Raw genomic sequence first — 27,675 nt, 5'->3', positions numbered from 1 at the left:
ATCTGTATGAAATGCCAGTTTAATGGACCTGTTAATCTGATAAAATTTGCTTCACTTTTAATCAACATTAGAAAAGGCCTGGAATTAATTGGAGCCTCATCTTCAGTCCAAGGTGTTTTGTCATTAATTGTGAAGCTGAAGATGCACTGGGAGATTCATGTAACTATTTCTGACAGCTAATCCCTGCTCCTCATAAGTGTGAAATATTTCACAATTATATTCATCGAATCACTGGAATAAAATGGCCACAGTGCTTTCAATTCGCCTCCATCCTCGCTGCAGTGAATTCTAATCAGAAATGCAGAAAAATAAAAAGTAAGTTATCAACAATGAGATCGGCAAGCTAGATGGCAACATTTTTGGTATACATCTCCGGTGTCCTGGCCAATATTTATCCCTCATTCAACATCACTAAAGCAGATTATGTGGTCATTATCACATTGCTGTTTGTGGGAGCTTGCTGTGCGCAAATTGGCTGCCACGCTTCCCACATTACAACAGTGACTACACTCCAAAAGTACTTCATTAGCTGTAAAATGCTTTGAGACATCCAGTGCTCGTGAAAGGTGCGATATAAATGCAAGTCTTTCTTCTTTCACCAGCCAGTTCTGGATAAGCGCTGATCCTCACTCGCTTCCACCTCGGGTAGTCATTAACCTCTGTTTCCCCATTGCTAACGCACGCTCGGAAGTCAATCGCTGCTCTCCGCCTGCTGTCGACTGGCATTGGTTGCTGCCATTCCCCTATCTGCATGAAATGTAATGTCTTTCTCCGGCCATCGCCTGCTCATTTGCCATTCTGATCCATAGCCCATTCTGGCACTTTTAGATAATATTGATGTTGCTGCTGGGGAACACAGATTCCCTGACCTCCACGCCACCGAAATGGACAATATTCAGCTGCCATCACAATATAAGGTTTAATTTAGGAAAGATAGACTTATGAAATCCAGTTCAAACTTTAAAGAAAGCATTATTCTTGACCTTGGTCTATGTGATGGGGATGCCCTCTTCCTATGACCTGCATCCCCTCCCATCTCCTGCTCCCCTTCACCTTCCCTTACCCCTCTTTCCTCTCCCATTCCCTCTCCCCACCTTCTTTGCCCAGCAGTAAGTCAAACACCTCAATACTAACTTTGCTACCACCTTGTTTCTCATGGAGTTAAAAAAAAACCCTGACTGAACTTACTATCATCACAACCTCCCACCCCCTTCAGTTCACCCCCTCCCGAAGCACCTTGGGGTGGCTTCTATGTTGAAGTGCGATGTAGTGCCAGTTGTTGTTGCTACCCCATAACTTCACCCAGCAAACTTTGCCCATTCAGGTAGAAGTACAGGGTAGCAAATTCACGACTGAGCAAGGGGGTGAACGTAATGTGGATTTAGCTGTCAAGTCAACAATGCAGCAAGGAACAAAAGCAAAATACTGCAGATGCTGGAATCCGGAATAAAAACAGAAAATCCTGGAAATCTCAGCGGGTCAGGCAGCATCTGTGGAGAGAAAATACTTGGTCTGCCCTCCAGACCTCCATACCCAGTGCCTGCAAAGAGACGCTCAGTCACTCAACCAGGAAACAGCAGGACTAGTTTGATGAGAATGATCAGGAGATCCAAGAGCTAATAGATCGCAATCCTTAAACAACAACCCAACTCAGGAGTAGGAAAGCAACATTACAGACGGCTCAAGGCTGAGGGCCTACAAAAAAAACGGCACCTAAAGAACAGGTGGTGGATGGAGACTGCACAGGAGATACAGCAGCTGGCCAACAGCCATGATGTGTGAGGATTCTTCATCGCATTCAAGGCCACCTATGGACCATACACCCAAGGCCCCACCCCACTGCTGGCCAAGAACGGGGAAATACTCATCAAGGACACCGAGGCAGACAGGACCCGCTGGAAGGAGCACTTCGAAGATCTCCTCAATCGAGACTCTGCCTTTAACTCGAGTGTTCTCGACTCCATCCTGCAGCATGCGACCCACCACCACCTCAGTAAAACACCAACACTGCACGAGGTAGAAAAATCCATAAGACTGCTTAAGAACAACAAGGTTACGGGAGCGGATGGAATCACTGCTGAGATACTGAAGTATGGCGGAGAGGCACTGTTGGCACGAATACATGACCTCATCTCTCTAATCTGGAGGGAGGAGAACATGCCGGGAGATCTCAGAGATGCCGTGATTGTGACCATCTTTAAAAAATGGGACAAATCCGACTGCGGTAACTACAGAGAAATCTCCCTGCTATCAGCCACTGGGAAAGTCGTCGCTAGAGTCCTTCTCAACCGTCTTCTCCCTGTGGCTGAGGAGCTCCTCCTGGAGTCACAGTGCAGATTTCGTCTCCTATGGGGCACAACAGACATGATTTTTACAGCACAACAGCTGCAGCAAAAATGCAGGGAACAGCGCCAGCCCTAACACATGGCTTCTTTGACCTTACAAAGGCCTTTAACACTGTCAGCCACGAGGGTCTATGGAGTATCCTCCTCCGTTTTGGATGCCCCCAAAAGTTTGTCACCATCCTCTGCCTGCTCCACGATGACATGCAGACCATGATCCTTACCAACGGATCCATTACAGATCCAATCCACGTCCGGGGTCAAACAGGGCTGCGTCATCGCCCCAACCCTCTTCTCAATCTTAGAAACATAGAAAATAGGTGCAGGAGTAGGCCATTCGGCCCTTCGAGCCTGCACCACCATTCAATAAGATCATGGCTGATCATTCCCTCAGTACCCCTTTCCTGCTTTCTCTCCATACCCCATGATCCCTTTTGCTGTAAGGGCCATATCTAACTCCCTCTTGAATATATCCAATGAACTGGCATCAACAAGTCTCTGTGGTAGGGAATTTCACAGGTTAACAACTCTCTGAATGAAGAAGTTTCTCCTCATCTCAGTCCTAAATGGCCTACCCCTTATCATAAGACTGTGTCCCCTGGTTGTGGACTTCCCCAACATCGGGAACATTCTTCGGGCATCTAACATGTTCAGTCCCATCAGAAGCATATGTTTCTATGAGATCCCCTCTCATCCTTCTAAACTCCAATCTATAAAGGTCCAGTTGATCCAGTCTCTCCTCATATGTCAGTCCAGCCATCCCGGGAATCATTCTGGTGAACCTTCGCTGCACTCCCTCAATAGCAAGAAAGTCCTTCCTCAGATTAGGGGACCAAAACTGAACACAATATTCCAGGTGAAGTCTCACCAAGGCCCTGTACAACTGCAGTAAGACCTCCCTGTTGCTATACTCAAATCCCCTAGCTATGAAGGCCAACATACCATTTGCCGCCTTCTTCGCCTGCTGTACCTGCATGCCAACTTTCAATGACTGATGAACCATGGCACCGAGGTGTTGTTGAACCTCCCCTTTTCCTAATCTGCCGCCATTCAGATAATATTCTGCCTTCGTGTTTTTGCCCCCAAAGTAGATAACCTCACATTTATCCACATTATACTGCATCTGCCATGCATTTACCCACTCACCTAACCTGTCCAAGTCACCCTGCAGCTTCTTAGCGTCCTCCTCACAGTTCACACCGCCACCCAGTTTAGTGTCATCTGCAAACTTGGAGATATTACACTCAATTCCTTCATCTAAATCATTTATATATATTGTAAATATCTGGACTCCCAGCACTGAGCCCTGTGGCACCCCACTAGTCACTGCTTGCCATTCTGAAAAGGACCAGTTTATCCCGACTCTCTGCTTCCTGTCTGCCAATCAGTTCTCGATCGACGTCAATACATTACCCCCAATACCATGTGCTTTAATTTTGCACACCAATCTCTTGTGTGGGACTTTGTCAAAAGCACCACATCCACTGGTTCTCCCTTGTCCACTCTACTTGTTACATCCTCAAAAAATTCCAGATGGTTTCCCTTTCAAAAATCCATGCTGACTTGGACCGATCTTGGCACTGCTTTCCAAATACGCTGCTATTTCATCTTTAATAATTGATTCCAACATTTTCCCCACTACTGATGTCAGGCTAACCGGTCTATAATTACCCATTTTCTCTCTCCCTTTTTAAAAAAAAAGTGGTGTTACATTAGCTACCCTCCAGTCCATAGGAACTGATCCAGAGTTGATATACTGTTGGAAAATGATCACCAACGCATCACTATTTCTATGGCCACTTGCTTAACTGTTCTGGGATGCAGACTATCAGGCCCCGGGGATTTATCGGCCTTCAATCCCATCAATTTCCCGAACGCAAAGGACCTACGTTTGTCTTCACTAATCTTTTTCTCTTCACATATCTATAGAAGCTTTTGCAGTCAGTTTTTATGTTCCCGTCAAGCTTCCTCTCGTACTCGATTTTCCCCCTCCTAATCAAACCCTTTGTTCTCCTCTGCTGAATTCTAAATTTCTCCCAGTCCTCAGGTTCGCTGCTTTTTCTGGCCAATTTATATGCATTTTCCTTGGATTTAACACTATCCCTAATTTCCCTTGTTAGCCATGGTTGAGCCACCACCCCCATTTTATTTTTACTCCAGACAGGGATGTACAATTGTTGAAGTTCATCCATGTGATCTTTAAATGTTTGCCATTGCCTCTCCATCATCAACCCTTTAAGTACCATTTGCCAGTCTACTCTCACCAATTCAAGCCTTATACCATCGAAGTTACCTTTCTTTAAGTTCAGGAACCTAGTCTCTGAATTAACTGTGTCATTCTCCATTTTAACAAAGAATTCTACCATATTATGGTCACTCTTCCCCAAGGGGCCTCGCACAACAAGATTGCTAATTAGTCCTTTCTCATTACACATCACCCAGTCTAGGATGGCTAGCCCTCTAGTTGGTTCCTCGACATATTGGTCTATAAAACCATCTCTAATACACTCCAGGAAATCCTCCTCCATCGCATTGCTACCAGTTTGGTTAGCCCAATCAATATGTAGATTAAAGTTACCCCTAATAACTGCTGCAACTTTATTGCCGCATCCCTAGTTTCTTGTTTGATGCTGTCTCCAACCTCACTACGATTGTTTGGTGGTCTGTACACAAGTCGCACTAGCGTTTTCTGCCCTTTGACATTCCGTAGCTCCACCCATACCGATTCCACATCATCCAAGCTAATGTCCTTCCTTACGATTGCATTAATTTCCTCTTTAACCAGCAATGCCACCCGACCTCCTTTTCCTTTCTGTCTATCCTTCCTAAATATTGAATACCCCTGGATGTTGAGTTCCTAGCCTTGGTCACCCTGGAGCCATGTCTCTGTGATGCCAATTATATCATATCCGTTAACTGCTATCTGCGCAGTTAATTCATCCACCTTATTCCGAATACTCCTCGCATTGAGGCACAGAGCGCTTCAGGCTTGTCTTTTTAACACACTTTGCCCCTTTAGAATTTTCCTGTAATGTGGCCCTTTTTGTGTCATGTATTGAACTATCATTGTAACCCACGTATAAGCTCACCTAAGTTGTACACCTTGAGAACATTGACCACAAGGGGGTGAACTTGTGGGAGACACTCCTAACCTGGACTTTCAGGTATAAAAGGGGAAGTTCCACCTACCTTCATCACTTGAGGTCTTGGTAATATAGGTAACTGGTCACAGAGTGACTTTCTCTCAAGGATGGACTTCGTGTGCATTTATACTGTATAGTAAGGTCATATCATTGGCGACGAGAAACTAGGATTTAAATCACGCGAGCATGGCCACTAGCAGCACAGAAGAGAGGTACTGTGTTGATGATGATTGGGACGAATTTATTGAGAGACTAGAACAAAGTTTTGTCACTAAGGAATGGTTGGGACAGGATTCGGCCGACAAACACAGGGCTCATCTCTTGAAGTTTTGTGGATCCAGAACGTACTCCCTGATGAAGGACCTTCTAGCGCCAGAGAAGCCGGCGGACAAAACGTTTGAAGAGCTCAGTAAGTTGATAGGGGAGCACCTTAAACTGGCGAGCAGCATGCACATGGCGAGGCACCGGTTTTACACGCACCGGCGGCGAGAAAGCGTTCCAGGCTTCGTGGCAGATCTCTGCCGACTGGCGAGGCCTATGTAAGTTCCCAGATGCATACAGAGCGGAGATGCTTCGAGACTTTTTTATTGAGGGCAACGGGCACGCTGCGGTTTTCAGGAAACTGATTGAGACCAAAGACTTGACCTTGAAAGCGGTGGCTCTGATAGCCCAGACATTTATCTCAGGGGAGGAAGAGACCAGAATGATGTATGACAAAAATCTTGGCTCAAATGCGGCAAACAACCAGGGAGTCAACATTGTTAACGGCGGCACACAGTTCTCGAGGCAGACAAAGGCAATCGGACATGCCCCAGCATGTAGTCGTACCCAAAGGGAGAATCCAACAGAGACAATGGCTAGCTGAATGGCGATTCATGCCATCGCAATGGACAATGCGGCCAGTAATGGGACCATCAACACCTGTTAATGGTGCGCTTAAGTACAGTTACAGAGACAGTCAGAGACGATCGACTGGTAATGAACCTTTTCTTTCCAACAACGGGGCCTCCAGCTCATGCTGGAGGTGTGGAGGCAAACATCCAGCCAGAGCTTGCAGGTATCAGCAATAGACCTACAGAAACTGCAACGTCAGCAGTCACTTGGCGCGTCTGTGCAGGAAGTCTGCAGCCAGGTTGATGTACGAGGAGGACGGGTCCGATGTAAGCCCTATGAGGTCAAATGAATACTGGGGGAAACATAGAAACATAGAAAATAGGTGCAGGAGTAGGCCATTCAGCCCTTCTAGCCTGCACCGCCATTCAATGAGTTCATGGCTGAACATGCAACTTCAGTACCCCCTTCCTGCTTTCTCGCCATACCCCTTGATCCCCCGAGTAGTAAGGACTTCATCTAACTCCCTTTTGAATATATTTAGTGAATTGGCCTCAACAACTTTCTGTGGTAGAGAATTCCACAGGTTCACCACTCTCTGGGTGAAGAAGTTTCTCCTCATCTCGGTCCTAAATGGCTTACCCCTTATCCTCAGACTGTGACCCCTGGTTCTGGACTTCCCCAACATTGGGAACATTCTTCCTGCATCTAACCTGTCTAAACCCGTCAGAATTTTAAACGTTTCTATGAGATCCCCTCTCATTCTTCTGAACTCCAGTGAATACAAGCCCAGTTGATCCAGTCTTTCTTGATAGGTCAGTCCCACCATCCCGGGAATCAGTCTGGTGAACCTTCGCTGAACTCCCTCAATAGCAAGAATGTCCTTCCTCAAGTTAGGAGAACAAAACTGTACACAATACTCCAGGTGTGGCCTCACCAAGGCCCTGTACAACTGTAGCAACACCTCCCTGCCCCTGTACTCAAATCCCCTCGCTATGAAGGCCAACATGCCATTTGCTTTCTTAACTGCCTGCATGCCAACCTTCAATGACTGATGTACCATGACACCCAGGTCTCGTTGCACCTCCCCTTTTCCTAATCTGTCACCATTCAGATAATAGTCTGTCTCTCTGTTTTTACCACCAAAGTGGATAACCTCACATTTATCCACATTATACTTCATCTGCCATGCATTTGCCCACTCACCTAACCTATCCAAGTCACTCTGCAGCCTCATAGCATCCTCCTCGCAGCTCACACTGCCACCCAACTTCGTGTCATCCGCAAATTTGGAGATACTACATTTAATCCCCTCGTCGAAATCATTAATGTACAATGTAAACAGCTGGGGCCCCAGCACAGAACCTTGCGGTACCCCACTAGTCACTGCCTGCCATTCTGAAAAGTACCCATTTACTCCTACTCTTTGCTTCCGGTCTGACAACCAGTTCTCAATCCACGTCAGCACACTACCCCCAATCCCATGTGCTTTAACTTTGCACATTAATCTCTTGTGTGGGACCTTGTCGAAAGCCTTCTGAAAGTCCAAATATACAACATCAACTGGTTCTCTCTTGTCCACTTTACTGGAAACATCCTCAAAAAAATTCCAGAAGGTTTGTCAAGCATGATTTCCCTTTCACAAATCCATGCTGACTTGGACCTATCATGTCACCATTTTCCAAATGCACTGCTATGACATCCTTAATAATTGATTCCATCATTTTACCCACTACTGAGGTCAGGCTGACCGGTCTATAATTCCCTGTTTTCTCTCTCCCTCCTTTTTTAAAAAGTGGGGTCACATTGGCTACCCTCCACTCGATAGGAACTGATCCAGAGTCAATGGAATGTTGGAAAATGACTGTCAATGCATCCGCTATTTCCAAGGCCACCTCCTTAAGTACTCTGGGATGCAGTCCATCAGGCCCTGGGGATTTATCGGCCTTCAATCCCATCAATTTCCCCAACACAATTTCCCAACTAATAAAGATTTCCCTCAGTTCCTCCTCCTTAATAGACCGTCTGACCCCTTTTATATCCGGAAGGTTGTTTGTGTCCTCCTTAGTGAATACCGACCCAAAGTACTTGTTCAATTGGTCTGCCATTTCTTTGTTCCCCGTTATGACTTCCCCTGATTCTGACTGCAGGGGACCTACGTTTGTCTTTACTAACCTTTTTCTCTTTACATACCTAAAGAAACTTTTTCAATCCGCCTTAATGTTCCCTGCAAGCTTCTTCTCGTGTTCCATTTTCCCTGCCCTAATCAAACCCTTTGTCCTCCTCTGCTGAATTCTAAATTTCTCCCAGTCCCCGGGTTCGCTGCTATTTCTGGCCAATTTGTATGCCACTTCCTTGGCTTTAATACTATCCCTGATTTCCCTTGATAGCCACGGTTGAGCCACCTTCCCTTTTTTATTTTTACGCCAGACAGGAATGTACAATTGTTGTAGTTCATCCATGCGGTCTCTAAATGTCTGCCATTGCCCATCCACAGTCAACCCCTTAAGTATCATTCGCCAATCTATCCTAGCCAATTCACGCCTCATACCTTCAAAGTTACCCTTCTTTAAGTTCTGGACCATGGTCTCTGAATTAACTGTTTCATTCTCCATCCTAATGCAGAATTCCACCATATTATGGTCACTCTTCCCCAAAGGGCCTCGCACAATGAGATTGCTAATTAATCCTCTCTCATTACACAACACCCAGTCTAAGATGGCCTCCCCCCTAGTTGGTTCCTCGACATATTGGTCTAGAAAACCATCCCTTATGCACTCCAGGAAATCCTCCTCCACCATATTGCTTCCAGTTTGGCTAGCCCAATCTATGTGCACATTAAAGTCACCCATTATAACTGCTGCACCTTTGTTGCATGCACCCCTAATTTCCTGTTTGATGCCCTCCCCAACACCACTACTACTGTTTGGAGGTCTGTACACAACTCCCACTAACGTTTTTTGCCCTTTGGTGTTTTGCAGCTCTACCCATATAGATTCCACATCATCCAAGCTAATGTCTTTCCTAACTATTGCATTAATCTCCTCTTTAACCAGCAATGCTACCCCACCTCCTTTTCCTTTTATTCTATCCTTCCTGAATGTTGAATATCCGTGGATGTTGAGTTCCCAGCCCTGATCATCCTGGAGCCACGTCTCCGTAATCCCAATCACATCATATTTGTTAACATCTATTTGCACAGTTAATTCATCCACCTTATTGCGGATACTCCTTGCATTAAGACACAAAGCCTTCAGGCTTGTTTTTTTAACACCCTTTGTCCTTTTAGAATTTTGCTGTACAGTGGCCATTTTTGTTATTTTTCTTGGGTTTCTCTGCCCTCCACTTTTCCTCATCTCCTTTCTGTCTTTTGCTTTTGTCTCCTTTTTGTTTCCCTCTGTCTCCCTGCATTGGTTCCCATCCCCCTGCCATATTAGTTTAACTCCTCCCCAACAGCACTAGCAAACACTCCCCCTAGGACATTGGTGTTCCGGTCCTGCCCAGGTTCAGACCGTCCGGTTTGTACTGGTCCCACCTCCCCCAGAACCGGTTCCAATGCTCCAGGAATTTGAATCCCTCCCTGCTGCACCACTGCTCAAGCCACGTATTCATCTGCGCTATCCTGCGATTCCTACTCTGACTAGCACATGGCACTGGTAGCAATCCCAAGATTACTACTTTTGAGGTCCTACCTTTTAATTTAGCTCCTAGCTCCTTAAATTCGTTTCGTAGGACCTCATCCCTTTTTTTACCTATGTCTTTGGTACCAATGTGCACCACGACAACTGGCTGTTCTCCCTCCCTTTTTAGAATGTCCTGCACCCGCTCCGAGACATCCTTGACCCTTGCACCAGGGAGGCAACATACCATCCTGGAGTCTCGGTTCCGGCCGCAGAAACGCCTATCTATTCCCCTCACAATTGAATCCCCTATCACTATCGCTCTCCCACTCTTTTTCCTGCCCTCCTGTGCAACAGAGCCAGTCACGGTGCCATGAACTTGGCTGCTGCTGCCCTCCCCTGATGAGTCATCCCCCTCAACAGCACTCAAAGCAGTGTATTTGTTTTGCAGGGGGATGACCACAGGGGACCCCTGCACTACCTTCCTTGCACTGCTTTTCCTGCTGGTCTTCCATTCCCTAGCTGGCTGTGGATCCTTCTCCTGCGTTAAGACCAACTCGCTACACGTGCTACTCACATCGTTCTCAGCATCGTGGATGCTCCAGAGTGAATCCACCCTCAGCTCCAATTCCGCAGGAGCTGGAGGCGGATACACTTCCCGCAGATGTAGTCGTCAGGGACACCGGAAGCGTCCCTGAGTTCCCACATGGTACAGGAGGAGCATATCACATGACCGAGCTCGCCTACCATGACTTAACCCTTAGATACACTTAAATTGGCAACAACAATGTTAAAAGTTACTGACTGTTATCGAAGAGAAAAAAGAAAAACTACTCACCAATCCAGCCAATCACTTACCCCTTTGGCTGTGACGTCACCTTTCTGTTTCTTTCTACTTCTCCCTGTAGCTGCACAAGCCACGGCTCTCCACGCACCTCCTCGACATTGCTCCCGACTCAGCGACGCACCTCCACACGCTGCTCCCGACTGCCGTCGCAGAAGTTCAGCGAGTTCATGTGGAGCACATATACAGTTCATATACCAGGATGCCACCGATAATGATGAAAGTGCTCCTCAATGGCATCCCAGTATTAATGGAGCTTGACACGGGGCCAGCCAGTCCCTGATGAGTATCAAACAGTTCGAAAGGTTGTGGGTGTCCAAGGCCAGGAGGCCAAAATTATTGCCGATTGACGCACAGCTACAGACATATACAAAGGAGATCATTCCGGTGCTAGGCAGCGCCACGGTAGTTGTGACCCACAAAGATTCGGAGAACAGGTCTGGATTGACCCGGGGGACGGTCCCGCACTACTGAGGAGGATTTGGCTTGCTGTCATGAACTGGAAATGGGGCGATGTCAATGCAATTTCTTCTGTGAAGCGAGTATCATGCTCACAGGTCCTGGACAAATTTGACTCATTATTTCAACCCAGCATCGGCACCTTCATGGGGGCCAAGGTAGTGATTCACATAAACCCGGATGCCAAGCCAGTACACCACAAGGCCAGAGTGGTGCCATACGTGATGCGGAAAAAGATAGAATGCGAATTGGACCGCCTGCTGAGGGAAGGCATCATCTCGCCAGTTGAATTCAGTGACTGGGCGAGCCCGATCGTGCCGGTGCTCAAGGCGGATGGGTTGGTCAGGATATGTGGCGATTTCAAGGCCACCATAAATCGGGTGTCACTCCAAGACCAGTACCCGCTACCGAGAGTGAAGGACCTCTTTACGACGCTATCCGGTGGCAATCTTTTTTCAAAATTGGACCTGACCTCAGCTTACATGACCCAGGAGCTGGCGAGTGAGTCAGAGAAGCTGACCACCATCATGACACACAAGGGGTTGTTTGAGTATAACAGATGTGTATTCGGGATTCGTTCGGCCGCCGCGATCTTTCAGCGAAATATGGAAAGCTTCCTCAAGTCGATTCCAAGGATGGTGGTTTTTCAAGATGACATCCTCACCACGGATCGCGACACTGAAGAACACCTTGACAACCTGGAGGAAGTGCTACGCAGACTTGACCGGGTAGGGCTGCGACTGAAAAAGGTGAAGTGCGTCTTCTTAGCTCCAGAGGTAGAATTCCTGGGGAGGAGGGTAGCAGCAGACGGGATCAGACCTACTGAGTCCAAAACAGAAGCGATCCAGAGAGCACGCAGACCCCAAAACACGACGGAGCTGTGTTCGTTCCTGGGGCTCCTGAACTATTTTGGTAACTTTCTTCCCAAATTGAGCACGCTGTTAAAGCCACTACACATGCTCCTATGCAAGGTCGCGATTGGGTCTGGGGGGACAGCCAAGAAAGGGCTTTTGATAGAGCACGCAATTTGTTATGCTCCAACAAACTGTTAACGTTATATGACCCGTGTAAGAAACTTGTTTTAATGTGCGATGCGTCGTCCTATGGGGTTGGGTGTGTGTTGCAGCATGTGAATGCCAATGGTCAGTTACAGCCAGTAGCTTATGCCTCCAGAAGTCTGTCCCAGGCAGAAAGGGGCTACGGGATGGTAGAAAAGGAAGCGCTAGCATGTGTATATGCACCAGTACAGTTAAAAAAAATGCACCAGTATCTGTTTGGCAGGAAATTTGAGCTGGAGACAGATCACAAACCCCTATCGTCCCTTTTGGCCGACAACAAGGCCATAAATGCGAATGCATTGGCCAGCACACAGAGGTGGGCACTCACGTTAGCTGCCTATGACTACACAATTCGGCACAGACCGGGCACTGAAAACTGCGCCGATGCACTCAGCAGGCTCCCACTAGCCACCACTGAGGGGGCAACTGAGCATGATCCTGAAATGGTCATGGCTGTTGAAGCTTTCGAAAGCGAAGGCTCACCTGTGACAGCCCGTCAGATTAAAGTCTGGACAAATAAAGACCCGCTACTGTCTTTAGTTAAGAAATGTGTCCTGAATGGGGACTGGGCAGCCATGTAAGGGGCATGCCCTGAGGAATTTAAACCATTTCATAGGCACAAGGATGAACTCTCGATTCAGGCCGATTGCCTACTATGGGGAAACTGAGTCGTCATGCCCCAGATGGGCAGAGAGGTGTTTATCAGAGAACTTCACAATGAGCACCCAGGCATTGTCATGATGAAGGCAATTGCCAGGTCACACGTTTGGTGGCCAGGGATAGATGCAGACCTGGAACTTTGTGTTCGCAGGTGCAACACGTGTGCTTAGCTGGGCAATGCACCCAGGGAAGCCCCCCTTAGCCCCTGGCCATGGCCCGCCAAACCATGGTCACGCATCCATGTAGACTACTCAGGTCCTTTCATAGGAAAAATGTTTTTGGTTGTAGTAGACGCCTACTCCAAATGGATTGAGTGTGCCATTTTAAATTCAAGCACATCCTCTGCCACGGTAGAAAGTCTACGAGCAATGTTCGCCGCCCATCGTCTACTGGATGTCTTGGACAACGACAATGGGCCGTGCTTCACAAGCACTGAATTCCAGGACTACATGGCAGGCAATGGAATCAACCATGTCAGAATGACACCATTCAAGCCGGCCTCAAACGGCCAGGCGGAACGAGCAGTGCAGATAAGCAAACAGGGGATGCTCAGAATCCAAGGGGGTTCCCTACAAAGCCGCTTATCACGCCTCCTGTTAGCCAATAGATCCCGACCACACTCGCTCACAGGGGTTCCACCCGCAGAGCTGCTAATGAAAAGGACACTCAAAACCAGGTTATCCCTTATACACCCCACTATGAAAGAAATTGTTGAGAGCAGGCATCAGTCACAATGTGCCTACCATGACAGGAATGCAAGGGCGCGATGTATTGATGTCAATTATCCTGTTTTTGTCCTTAATTACGCTGCAGGGCCCAAATGGCTTTTAGGCACTGTGATTGCCAAAGAGGGGAATAGGGTTTTGGTAGTTAAACTTACCAATGGACAAATCTGCCGCAAACACGTGGATCAAACCAAAAGGAGGTTCAGCAACTCCATAGAAGAAGCAGAGGAAGAACACGATATAGAGTTTACTCCATCACAGGTGACCGAACACCAGAACCAAGTGGAGGAGAGCCCAGTCACTGTGGGCAGTCCGGACAGGCCTGAGGCACCGCAAACAGCAGACACTCAGGCCAGCGCCCAACAACCGGAGCCCCAACTCAGGCGCTCTACAAGGGAGCGTAAACCACCAGAGAGACTTAACCTGTGATCCCAATAAGACTTTGGCGGGGGGGAGGGGGGGTCGTGGAGTTGATATTCAACTATCATTGTAACACCTTGAGAACATTGACCACAAGGGGCTGAACTTGTGGGAGACACTCCTAACCTGGACTTTCAGGTATAAAAGGGGAAGCTCCACCCACCTTCATCACTTGAGGTCTTGATAATAAAGGTAACTGGTCACAGAGTGACTTTCTCTCAAGTATGGGCCTTGTGTGCATTTATACTGTATAGTAAGGACATATCATTTTTCTTTTTGTCTGAGGTTTCTCTGCCCTCCACTTTTACTTTTCTTCTTTCTATCTTTTGCTTTTGCTCCCATTCTACTTCCCCCTATCTCCCTGCATATCTCCCTCGCTGCCATGCTCCACCTCACAGTCAAAAAGCTCCCCACTGGAGTGGAACTAATCTATAGAACTAATGGGATCCTGTTCAACCTTCGCCATCTCCAGGCCAGGTCCAAGACGACCCCAATCTCTGTTGTCGAGCTGCAGTACGCGGACGACACCTGCGTCTGCGCAAAGACAGAGGCTGAACCCCAGGACATAGTCGGCGTATTTACTGAAGTGTACAAAAGCATGGGCCTTACGCTAAACATCCGTAAGACAAAGGTCCTCCACCAGCCTTTCGTCACTGCACAGCACTGCCCTCCAGTCATCAAGATCCACGGCGTGGCCCTGGACAACGTGGACCATTTCCCATACCTCGAGAGCCTCTTATCAACAAGAGCAGACATCGACGATGAGATTCAACACCGCCTCCAGTGTGCCAGTGCAAGCCTTCGGCCGCCTGAGGAAAAGAGTGTTTGAAGACCAGGCCCTCAAAACTACCACCAAGCTCATGGTCTACAGGGCTGTAGTAATACCCGCCCTCCTGTATGGCTCAGAGACATGGACCATGTACAGTAGACACCGCAAGATCCTACAAATACTCTGGGAGGACAGATGCACCAACATTAGCGTCCTTGGCCAGGCCAACATCTCCAGCATTGAAGCATTGACGACACTTGATCAGCTCTGCTGGGCAGGCCACATAGTTCGCATGCCAGATACGAGACTCCCAAAGCAAGCACGCTACTCGGAACTCCTTCATGGCAAACGAGCCAAAGGTGGGCAGAGGAATCATTACAAGGACACCCTCAAAGCCTCCCTGAAAAAGTGCAACATACCCACTGACACCTGGGCGTCCCTGGCCAAAGACTGCCCTAAGTGGAGGAAGTGCATCCAGGAGGGCGCTGAGCAACTCGAGTCTCATTGCCGAGAGCATGCAGAAATCAAGCGCAAGCAGCGGAAAGAGCATGTGGCAAACCAGTCCCACCCACCCCTTCCCTCAACGACAATCTGTCCCACCTGTGACAGGGACTGTGGTTCTCATATTGGACTGTTCAGCCACCTGAGGACTCATTTTAAGATTGGAAGCAAGTCTTCCTCGAGTCTGAGGGACTGCCAATGATGTGAAGAGAAAGCAGAGTTAACGTTTTGGCTCGATAACTCTTGGTCAGAACGGAGGCAAGGAAGACTGGTACTACAGGCACTAATCTTGCAATGAGTGCCAGAGTTGTACAATTTTGTCAAGGCTGTGATTCACAACTGCAAAGAAACTGCACCCAACTCATCTCCTATGCTTTCCTGGGCAGTTTCTCAAATATTATCCATTACTATCTCTTGCTAGGCTCCTGCTGAATTCAAACTGGTAACATAAAAATACTCAACACAATGTACAAATCAAACCAGTGCATTTGTTTCATCCATTGTGCGATGGTGCTTGGATCTCTCACATAACCAGAGAATGCTCTTCTATTGCATGCAGGAGAACTGTTTGTACACGTCTTATCTGCCTCAGTTTAACCTTCACTGGGACTTTGTTGTTATTGACAAAAGACAAGAAAAGAATAGTGTACTTTCCCCCCCGCAGGACTGTGTGCAGGCTGAAGTTGGCATCCACCCCAGTCACTCTGAGAGACCTCCAGCACAAGAACATAAGAACATAAGAAATAGGAGCAGGATTAGGCCATTTGGCGCCTCGAGCCTGCTCCACCATTTAATAAGATCATGGCTGATCTGATCATGGACTCAGTTCCACTTCCCTGCCCGCTCCCCATAACCCTTTACTCCCCTTTCGCTCAAAAATCTGTCTATCTCCGCCTTAAATATATTCAATGCCTTAGCCTCCACAGCTTTCTGGGGCAGAGAGTTCCATAGATTTACAACCCTCTGAGAGAAGAAATTCCTCCTCATCTCAATTTTAAATGGGCGGCCCCTTATTCTGAGACCCTGTCCCCTAGTTTTAGTTTCCTCTATGAATGGAAATATGCTTTCTGCATCCACATTGTCGAGCCCCCTCATTAGCTTAAATGTTTCAATAAGATCACTTCTCATTCTTCTGAAGTGTATAGGCCCAACCTATTCAATCTATCTTCATAAGTCAACTCCCTCATCTCCGGAATCAACCTCGTGAACCTTCTCTGAACAGCCTCCAAAACAAATATATCCTTCCTTAAATATGGAGACCAAAATTGTATGCAGTACTCTAGGTGTGGCCTTATCAATATCCTGCATAGTTGTAGCAGGACTTCTCTGTTTTTATATTCTAGCCCCTTGCAATAAAGGCCAACATTTCATTTGCCTTCCTGATTACTTGCTGTACCTGCATACTAATTTTTGTGTTTCATGCACAAGGACCCCCAGGTCCCTCTGTACTGCACTTTCTAATTTTTCTCTATTTAAATTGTAATTTGTTTTTCTATTTTTTCTGCCAAAGTGGATAACCTCACATTTTCCCACATTATACTCCATCTGCCAAATTTTTGCCCACTCAGTTAGCATATCTATGTCCCTTTCCAGATTTTTTGTATCCTCCTCACAATTTGCTTTCCCACCCATCTTTGTATCGTCAGCAAACTTGGCTACATTACACTCGGTCCTTCATCCAAGTCATTAATATAGATTATAAATAGTTGAGGCCCCAGCACCGATCCCTGTGGCACCCCACTAGTTACTGTTTGCGAACCGGAAAATGATCCATTTATCCCGATTCTCTGTTTTCTGTTAGTTAGCCAGCCCTCCATCCATGCTAATATATTACCCCCAACCCTGTAAACTTTTATCTTGTGCAGAAATCTTTTATGTGGCACCTTATCGAATGCCTTCTGGAAATCCAAATACACCACATCCACTGGTTCCCCTTCATCCACCCTGTTCATTACATCCAGCAAATTTGTCAAACATGACTTCCCCTTCATAAATCTATGCTGACATTGCCTGACCAAATTTTGCTTTTCCAAATGTCCTGTTACTGCTTCTTTAATAATGGACTCCAACATTTTCCCAACCACAGATGTTAGGCTAACTGGTCTATAGTTTCCTGCTTTTTATCTGTCTCCTTTTTTGAATCGGGGCATTACATTTGCAGTTTTCCAATTTGCTGGGACCTCCCCAGAATCCAGGGAATTTTGGTAAATTACAACCAATGCATCCACTATCCCTGCCCCTACTTCTCTTAAGACCCTAGGATGCAAGCCATCAGGTCCAGGGGATTTATCTGCCTTTAGTCCCATTATCTTACTGAGCACCATCTCCTTTGTGATTATGAGTGTGTTAAGTTCCCACCCCCCTATAGTCCCTTGACTATCCACTTTGGAATATTGTTAGTGTCCTCTCTCGTAAAAACTGATACAAAATACTTGTTTAGAGTTTCTGCATCTCCATGTTCCACATTATTAATTCCCCGGTCTCGTCCTCTAAGGGACCAACATTTATTTTAGCCACTCTTTTTCTTCATGAGGGTTGTAATGTCAGAATGTACGAGATTTCAACAAACAGGACGAATGGGGCAAAGATGGAATGTTTTTGGAGAGGCTTGCATGGGTTCTGGACATCCTGAAGTGACCAACCATTGCCACATTTAGCAGTTTCCTGTGTCTGATGGGTGCCTGAGATGTTCCCTCACTGACGTAAGTGCCTGGTGTGCATAATTAAATGAGATGACCTCCCCTGACTCTGCCAAGTTTGCAGCTACCTCGGGTGACTTTGAATTGTCAAAAAGTAAATGAGAAAAGTTGCTGCTAACTACTTGCATAATATCAAAAGCATGAAACTGGAAGCTTTCACAAGGTATATTGTGAAAGCTTCCAGCTTCCAGTTCCACTTATAACTGAACAATTTTCAACAAGAATTTAAACTCTGAGATGAAAGGTAAAATGGAGTTAAATGTTTATGATCAGTTTATGTGGTTTAAAATTACCAGATTTAAATAGTGGAAAAATATCCGTTTAAAAAATATCTTTAATTCCCCCAAATTGTCTTCATTTAAGCTACTTCCTTCACCATAAAGTGATTGGGACCTTCTGGCTGTCACCGGAGATCATGTCCCATTTGAAATTGAAGCTTCTGGGAATAGCATAAATATTAAAGAGATGCCTTATTTGAAATTGTGCAGTCTGTCCCCAGGTTAGTCCTCTTCGGTTAGTGGGGATTCAGAGCAAGCCATAGCCTAGTTGGGGCGCTTAGCAAGTGTAGTATGAGCAAAATGAGGCTGGAGGCTGGGATTACCACTTCCCATCTTAATTCAATAGCTCTGTTTCACCTACTTTAAACATATGCTACGCTGCATCCGCCCGCCACCGCCCCCGCCCACCCCAACCCCCGCCCCCACAAATACTGACACTCACCAGATAAATCACAGTAACTTGGGGGCAGTGCTAAAGGGGCAGGTCTCCTCCCCTTTTTCCTGATCTTGAAATCTGATGAATGCTGTGTTCTCTGGGTGCAAGGGTCACGAAAATTGTCTCTGATATCTCTAATATGCTAAGAGAGGAGGCATGGGAGAATGTTGGCAGAGAAACATCGGCAAGGAAGGACACAGGTAGGACAATGAAAGAGGTTCTGCTGAGGGAGTATGAGCAGCTCGGGGCTAAATTAAAAAGCAGAACCACAAAGGTAATAATCTCATGTTTGACAAATTTGCTGGAATTCTTTGAGGATGTAATGAAGAGGGTGGATAAAGGGGAACCAGTGGATGTGGTGTATTTGGACTTCCAGAAGGCATTTGACAAAGTGCCACATAAAAGGTTACTGCACAAGATAAAAGTTCACGGGGTTGGGGGTAATATATTAGCATGGATAGAGGATTGGCTAACTAACAGAAAACAGAGAGTCGGGATAAATGGTTCATTCTCGGGTTGGCAATCAGTAATGAGTGGGGTGCCGCAGGGATCAATGCTAGGACCCCAACTATTTACAATCTATATTAACGACTTGGAAGAAGGAACTGAGTGTAACGTAGCCAAGTTTGCTGACGATACAAAGATGGGAGAAAAAGCAATGTGTGAGGACAACACAAAAAATCTGCAAAAGGACATAGACAGGCGAAGTGAGTGGGCAAAGATTTGACAGATGGAATATAATGTTGGAAAGTGTGAGGTCATGCACTTTAGCAGAAAAAAAATCAAAGAGCAAGTTATTATTTAAATGGAGAAAGATCGCAAAATGCTGCAGTACAGCGGGACCTGGGGGTACTTGTGCATGAAACACAAAAGGATAGTATGCAGGTACAGCAAGTGATCAGGAAGGCCAATGGAATATTGGCCTTTATTGCAAAGGGGATGGAGTATAAAAGCAGGGAAGTCTTGCTACAGTTATACAGGGTATTGGTGAAGCCACACCTGGAATACTGCGTGCAGTTTTGGTTTCCATATTTACAAAAGGATATACTTGCTTTGGAGGCAGTTCAGAGAAGGTTCACTAGGTTGATTCCGGAGATGAGGAGGTTGACTTATGAGGAAAGGTTAAGTAGGTTGGGCCTTTACTCATTGGAATTATTGAAACGTATAAGATTATGAATGGGCTTGACAAGGTGGATGCAGAGAGGATGTTTCCACTGATAGGATGATAGGACAAACTAGAAATAGAGGGCATAATCTTAGAATAAGGGGCCGCCCATTTAAAACTGAAATGAGGAGAAATTTCTTTTCTCAGAGGATTGTCGATCTGTGGAATCCGCTGCCTCAGAGAGCTGTAGAAGCTGGGACATTGAATAAATTTAAGACAGAGATCGACAGTATCTTAACCGATAAGAGAATAAGGGGTTATGGGGAGGGGAAGGAAAGTGGACCTGAGTCCATGATCGGATCAACCAAGATCGTATTAAATGGCGGAGCAGGCTCGAGGGGCCATATGGCCTACTCCTGCTCCTATTTCTTATGTTCTTATGTAATAATCTCTGAATTACTACCTGAGCCATGAGCAAATTTGCATAGGATAAATAAGATCAGAGAGATGAAAGATTGGTGTGGGAGCAATAGGTTTCGATTCATGGGGCACTGGCACCAGTATTGGGGTAAGAGTGAGCTGTTCTGTTGAGACGGGCTTCACTTGAACCATGCTGGGACCAGTGTGCTGGCGAATTGAATAACTAGGGCTGTAGATAGGGCTTTAAACTAAATAATGGGGGTGGGATGGGGGGTGATGGGTGGTGAAGGGTTCAGGTGAGTGGACATTTAAAAAGTCAAAGCGAAAGGAGAAGGCAATAGTGCAGGGTGTCGATAGGGGTAATGAGAACTAGAGTGTGACAGGAAGGAGCAGAGCGTATAAACATAAGAGTGCATCAGAAAGTGGGGTCAGAGTAGGGAAAACTGGTAAAAAGACAAAATTAACTGCTCTTTATCTGAATGCATGTAGAGGAGTTGATGACACAAATAGAAATAAATGGGTGTGATCTGATAGCCATTACAGAGACATGGTTGCAAGGCAACCAAGGCTGGGAATTGAATATTCAGGGGTATTTGACATTTCGGAAGGATAGGCAGAAAGGAAAAGGAGATGGGGTAGCTTTGTTAATGAAGAATGAGATCAGTGCAGAAATGATATTGGCTCAAAAGATCAAGATGTAGAATCAGTTTGGGTAGAGATAGGAAATAATGGCCCCAGGTTTCCACATGATTTGCTCCTGATTTTTAGGAGCAACTGGTGTAGAACGGAGTATCTAAGAAATCGGAATTCTCGTCATTTAGTTTGTTCCAGTTCTAGTCAGTTAGAACAGTTTCACTTTGGAACAGATTTTTTTTTCAAAAGGGGGCGTGTCCGGCCACTTACGCCTGATTTCAAAGTTTCATGAGTGAAAACTTACTCCACTTACTCCATTCTAAGTTAGTTTGAAGATTTTTGTACACTCGAAAAAACCTTGTCTGCACTTCGAAAATCAGGCGTAGGTTACAAATCAGGCATAGGGAATGGTGGGGAGGGGGGGGGGGTTTAAAGGGAAGTTTACAAACATTAAACACTTCAGTTTTACAAATAAAGAGCCATCATCAATAATAAATGATAAATACATCAATAAATCAACCAATAAATCAATCAAAAAAAATTAATAAGAAATAATTTTAAAAAAAATCAATAAATAAAAAAATTTCTACTTACCGACTGCAGCACCAGGAGCCCTCCAACAGCGTGCTGGGATGCCCCCCTCAGTGTGTCTCTGTCAGTGTCGCTATCTCTCTGTCTGTCTGTGTTTCTGACAGCGAGGGGAGGGGGAGGAGGGGGGTAGAGGGAGAGAGGGGGGAGCAGAGGGAGGGTAGGGGGAGGGAAGGGGGAGAAGGGGGAGGGATGGGGGAGAGGGGGAGGGATGGGGAGAAGGATGAGGAGGGGGGGAGAAGGGGGAGGGATGGGGAGAAGGGGGAGGGATGGGGAGAAGGGGGGAGGGATGGGGAGAAGGGGGGAGGGATGGGGAGAAGGGTGGAGGGATGGGGCGAAGCGGGGAGGGATGGGGAGAAGGGGGGAGGGATGGGGAGAAGGGGGGAGGAGGGAGAAGGGGATAAAGGGGAGAAGGGGGAGAAAAGAGATGGGGGAAAGGAGATGGGGGGGAGAAGGAGATTGGGGGGGGAGGAGATTGGGGGGGGAGAAGGAGATTGGGGGTTGGGGGGGAAGGAGAAGGGGGAAGGAGGCTGAATGGGCAGGGCCCATCCCCAGCACCAGATTTACAGGTAGGTGGCGTTGGGTCGGGTCGGGGGGGTGGTGGGAGGGAGGTCGGTTCGGGGGGAGGGAGAGGGAGGTCAGGTCGGATCCAGTCCGGGGGCGGGGGGGGGGGGGGAGAGCGGGTGTCGGGTCTGGTCCGGAGGCGGGTGGGGGGGTGGGAGCAGATGTCGGGTCCGGTCCGGGGGCGGGGGGGAGGGGGAGCGGGTGTCGGGTCCGGTCCGGGGGCGGGGAGCGGGTGTTGGGTCCGGTCTGGGGGCGGGGGGGGGAGCGGGTGTCGGGTCCGGTCCGGCGGCAGGGGGCGGGGTGTCGGGTCGGGTCCGGGGGCGGGAAGCAGGAGTCGAGTCGGGTCGGGAGGCAGCAGGAGCTGGCCGTGGGAGGAGCCTTATTAATGCAGCCCCAGTGAGGCCATTCGGCCAGGGCTAGGGGCTGCATGCTTCGGGCCCCTCGCACACAGTTTCGGGTGCCTGGAGCTACTGCACTTGCATGCCCACTGTAGCGCGCATGTGCAGAGGTCCCGGCACTGTTTTCAGCGCAGGGAACTGGCTCCGCCCCCTACAGCTCCTGCTGCGCTGCGCCGAGGGCCAGAGGACCTGTAGGGAGGTGGAGAATACGGAGGTTTTTTTTAGGCGCACTTTGTGGCGCGAAAAATGGGCGTCCATGTCGGGACTGCACCGTTCTAGGCGCGGCTCGAAACTTGGGCCCAATAAGGGAAAGAAGTCACTGGTGGGAGTAGTCTATAGGTCCCCTAACAGTAGGTACACTTTGGGACAGAGTATAAATCAAGAAATAATGGAGGCTTGTACGAAAGGTACTGCAATAATCATGGGCGATTTTAAACTTCATACAGATGAAACAATCAAATTGACAAAGATAGCCTAGAGAAAGAGTTCATAGAGTATATTCGGGATGTATTCTTAGAACAATATGTTGTGGAACCAACCAGGGAGCAGGCTATTTTAGATCTGGTAATGAGTCTGGATTAATTAATGATCTTAAGTAAAGGGTCCTCTCGGGAAGAGTGATCATAGTAGGTTATCATTTCAAATTCAGTTTGAGGGTGAAAAACTTGGGTTCTGAACTTAAATAAAGGCAATTAAAAAGTTATGAAGACAGAGTTGGCTAAATTGAACTGGGAAAATAGATTAAAGGGTAAGACGGTAGATAAGCAGAGGCAGACATTTAAGGAGATATTTCATAACTCTCAGCAAGGATATAAAGTGAGAAAGAAAGCCTCTAAGAGAAGGATGAACCATCCATGGCTAACTAAGGAAGTCAAGGATGGTATCAAATTGAAAACAAAGGCATACAATTTTGCGAAGATTAGTGGTAGGCCAGAGGATTGGGAAATTTTTAGAAAGCAGCAAAGGACGACTAAAAAAATAATAAAGAGAGAGAAGATAGATAATGAGAGTAAACTAGCAAGAAATATAAAAACAGACAGTAAGAGCTTCTACAGATATTTAAAACGGAAGAGAGTAGCTAAAGTAAATGTTGGTCCCTTAGAGGATGAGACTGTGGAATTAATAATGGGAAACAAGGAACTGGCAGAGACTTTGAACAAATATTTTGTATCGGTCTTCATGATAGAAGATACTAAAAGTATCCCAATAATAGATAATCAAGGGGCTATAAGGAGGGGGGAACTTAAAACAATCATTATAACTAGAGAAAAAGTACTGGGTAAACTAATTGGACCAAAGGTGGACAAGTCCCCTGGACCTAATGGCCTGCATCCTAGGGTATTAAAATAAGTGGCTGCAGAGATAGTGGATGCATTGGTTGTAATCTACCAAAAATCCCTGGATTCTGGCGAGGTCCCAGCGGATTGGAAAACCGCAAATGTAATGCCCCTATTTAAGAAAGGAGGGAGACAGAAAGCAGGAAACTATAGAAGGGTTAGCCTAACATCTATTGGGAAGACGCTGGAGTCCATTGTTAAGGTAGTGGTAGCTGGACATTTAGAAAATCATAATACAGTTAAGCAGAGTCAGCATGGTTTTATGAAAGATAAATCATGTTTGACAAATTTTCTAGAGTTCTTTGAGGATGTAATGAGCAGGATTAATCAATGGGAACCAGTAGAAGTGGTGTATTTTCCAGAAGGCATTTGATAAGGTGCCATATAAAAGGTTACTGCACAAGATAAGAGCTTACAGGGTTGGGTGTAATATATTAGCCTGGATAGAGGATTAGCAGAAAACAGAGAATCGGGATAAAGGGGTAATTTTCAGGTTGACAAACTGTAACTAGTGAGGTGCCACAGCGATCAGTACTAGGGCCTCAACTATTTACAATGTATCTTAATGACTTGGATGAAGGGACCGAGTGTAATGTAGCCAAATTTGCTGAGGATACAAAGGTGGGAAAGCAAGTTGTGAAGAGCACACAAACAATCTGCAAAGGGATATAGATAGGCTTGAGTGAGTGGGCAAAAATTTGGCAGATGGAGTATAATGTGAGAAAATGTGAGGTTATCCACTTTGGTAGGAAAAATAAAAAAACAAATTATTATTTAAATGGAGAGAGAATACAAAATGCTGCTGTACAGAGGGGTTCCGTGTATATTAAACACTAATAATTAGCATGCAGCTTCAGGAAGTAATTAGGAAGGCAAATGGAATGTTGGCCTTTATTGCAAGGGGAATGGAGTACAAAAGAAGGGAAGTCTTACTACAACTGTTGGTGAGACCACACCTGGAGTATTGTGTATAGTTTTGATCTTATTTAAGGAGGGATATACTTTCAGTGGAAGCACTTCAGAAAAAGTTCATTAGATTGATTCCTGAGATGAAGGGGTTGTTTCATAAGGAACGTTGTGCAGGTTGGGCCTATACTCATTGGAGTTTAGAAGAATGAGAGGTGATCTTATTGATGGGGCTTGATGGGGTAGATGCAGAGAGGATGTTTCCCCTCATGGGGGAATCGAGAACTAGGGGGCATAGCTTCAGAAAAAGGGGGGGGGGGTCACCCATTTAAAACGGAGATGAGGAGGAATTTCTTCTCTCAGAGGGTCATGAATCTTTGGAATTCTCTACCCCAGAGAGCTGTGGAGGCTGGGTCATTGAATATATTTAAGGTGGAAAAGACAGATTTTTGAATGATAAGGGAGTCAAGGTTTATCGGAAGCGGGCAAGGAGGTGAAGTTGAGGCCAAGATCAGATCAGCCATGATCTTATTGAATGGTGGAGTAGACTCGAGGGGCCAAATGGCTTACTCCTGCTCCTATTTCTTCTATTCTTCTGTTCTTAGGAAAAAATAATTTGTAAGTACAGTATTAGTAGACAATTCACTTTCAATGTCTAGATACTGCAATGAAGTGGCTTAAACACTAATAAGAGGCTAGAACAGCAGAATACATGTCTGCAGAACTTATGTTAAGACATTTCAGTGCACTACACAGAACCAAACTAACTAGAGTGCTAATTTGTAAAGTTTTGGTCACATAGCCCAAAAATCTATATTTGCATTGGAATGGGTGCAGGGAAGAGCAACAATATTTTAGGGGAACATTTAGGGAACAGTGGTCATAGTATCATAAGGTTTAGATTAGCCATGGAATAGGACAAGGAGCAATCGACAGTTAAATTACTTAATTGGAACAGGGCCAATTTCAGTGGATTGCGAACGGACCTGGCCCAGGTAAACTGGAATCAAAGATTGGCAGGCAAACCTGTAATTGCCTTTAAAGAGGAGTTGGTTCGGGTACAGTCGAGGTACAGTCCTGTGAAGGGGAAAGGTAGGGCAATAAAAGCCAGAGCTCCCTGGATGATGAAAGAGATTGAGAGTAAGATGAAGCAGAAAAAGGGGCTTATGACAGATGTCTGGTTGCGAATACAAGTGAGAACCAGGCTGAATATAGAAAGTTCAGAGGGGAAGTGAAAAATGAAATAAGAGGGACAAAGTGAGAGTATGAGAATATATTGGCAGCTAACATAAAAAGGGAATCCAAAAGTCTTCTATAGGCGTATAAATAGTAAATGGGTAGTAAGAGGAGGGGTAGGGCTGATTAGGGATCAAAAAGGATACCTACAATTCTTTTTGAGGGAGACAAAATGAAACATTAAATCAAGTGCCCCCCGATCTGGGGGACACTCCAAACATTTTTCGAGGCCCTTTTTTGTCTTTTTTTTTGGGCATTAAATCATATTTTTTCATGCTCCCTATAAAAGGGGAGGGGGACACTAAAACCGGCATTTAAAATAAATTAGACTTTAAAACATATAAAATCAAATTAAAATTTGATTGCCGGGGGTAACCATGCACTCCAGTCCCTCCGGCGCCCACCTCTCGTGGAAGGCCGTGAGTGTACCGGTGGACACCGCGTGCTCCATCTCTAAGGACACCCTGGCGCAGAAAAGCCTGCTGCACCTGGTATTCCCAGGTGGTCTCCCATCCAAGTACTAACCAGGACTGACTCTGCTTAGTTTCCAAGATCAGACGAGACCGGCCGTTTTCTGACTAGATTGGACATAAGCAAGGATACTTACACATGGAAGCAGAGGGCATGGCTGAGGTACTAAATGAACACTTTGCACCTGTCTTTACCAAGGAAGAAGATGCTGCCAAAGTCATAGAGAAAGATTAGATAGTTGAGATAATGGATGGGCTAAAAATTGATAAAGATGCAGTACTAGAAAGGCTGGCTGTAGTTAAAGTCACCAGGTCCGGATGGGATGCATCCTAGGATGCTAAGGGATGTAACGGTCGAAATTGTGGAGGCACTGGCGATAAACTCCCGATCCTCCTTGGATACGGGGAGGGGGGGGGGGGGGGGCGGTGTCAGAGGAATGGAGAATTGCAAATGTTACACTCTTGTTCAAAAAAGGATGCAAGGATAAATTAAGCAACTGCAGGCCAGTCAGCTTAACCTCAGTGGTGGGCAAGCTTTTAGAAATGATAATCCGGGACAAAATTAACAGTAACTTGGACAAGTGTGGATTAATTAAGGAAAGCCAGCATGGATTTGTTAAAGGAAAATCATGTTTAGCTAATGATTGAATTTTTTGATGAGGTTAACAGGTTGATGAGGACAATGCGGTGTACATGGATTTTCAAAAGGCGTTTGATGAAGTGCCTCATAATAGGCTTGCCAGCAAAGCTGAAGCCCGTGAAATAAATGGGACAGTGGCAGCGCAAATTGGTTAAGTGACAGGAAACAGAGAGTAATGGTGAACGGTTATTTTCCAGACTGGAGTAAGGTATACAGTGGTGTTCCCCAAGGGTCGGTACTAGTATCACTGCTTTTCTTGTTATATATTAACGGAGTAACTATTTGTACTAAGTCTCCCTTCTGCGCATGCGTCCCCCCCCCCCCCCCCCACACACAGCCCAATTCCCACTAACCCTATTCTGTGCATGCATACTCCTCTCCCCACCCCCCAGCAGACACCTGATCTGAAACTGGCTGGAACTGGCTCCACATATTGTCTCCACTATCTCCGATCCATCGGCCAGGACCAGTTTGAGGTGCAGTTTAAATGAAGAGTGCGGGTGGCGGAGAGAGAGGGCAGCAGGGACAGCGAGAGCGGGGAGAGCAAGAGGTGGGGAGAGCAGGCAGCAGGGACAGTGAGAGCAAGAGGTGGG

Source organism: Pristiophorus japonicus, chromosome 1 (genome assembly GCF_044704955.1).
Source record: "Pristiophorus japonicus isolate sPriJap1 chromosome 1, sPriJap1.hap1, whole genome shotgun sequence".
NCBI classification, from domain to species: domain Eukaryota; kingdom Metazoa; phylum Chordata; class Chondrichthyes; family Pristiophoridae; genus Pristiophorus; species Pristiophorus japonicus.
Note: the sequence above shows the minus strand (reverse complement) of the source record.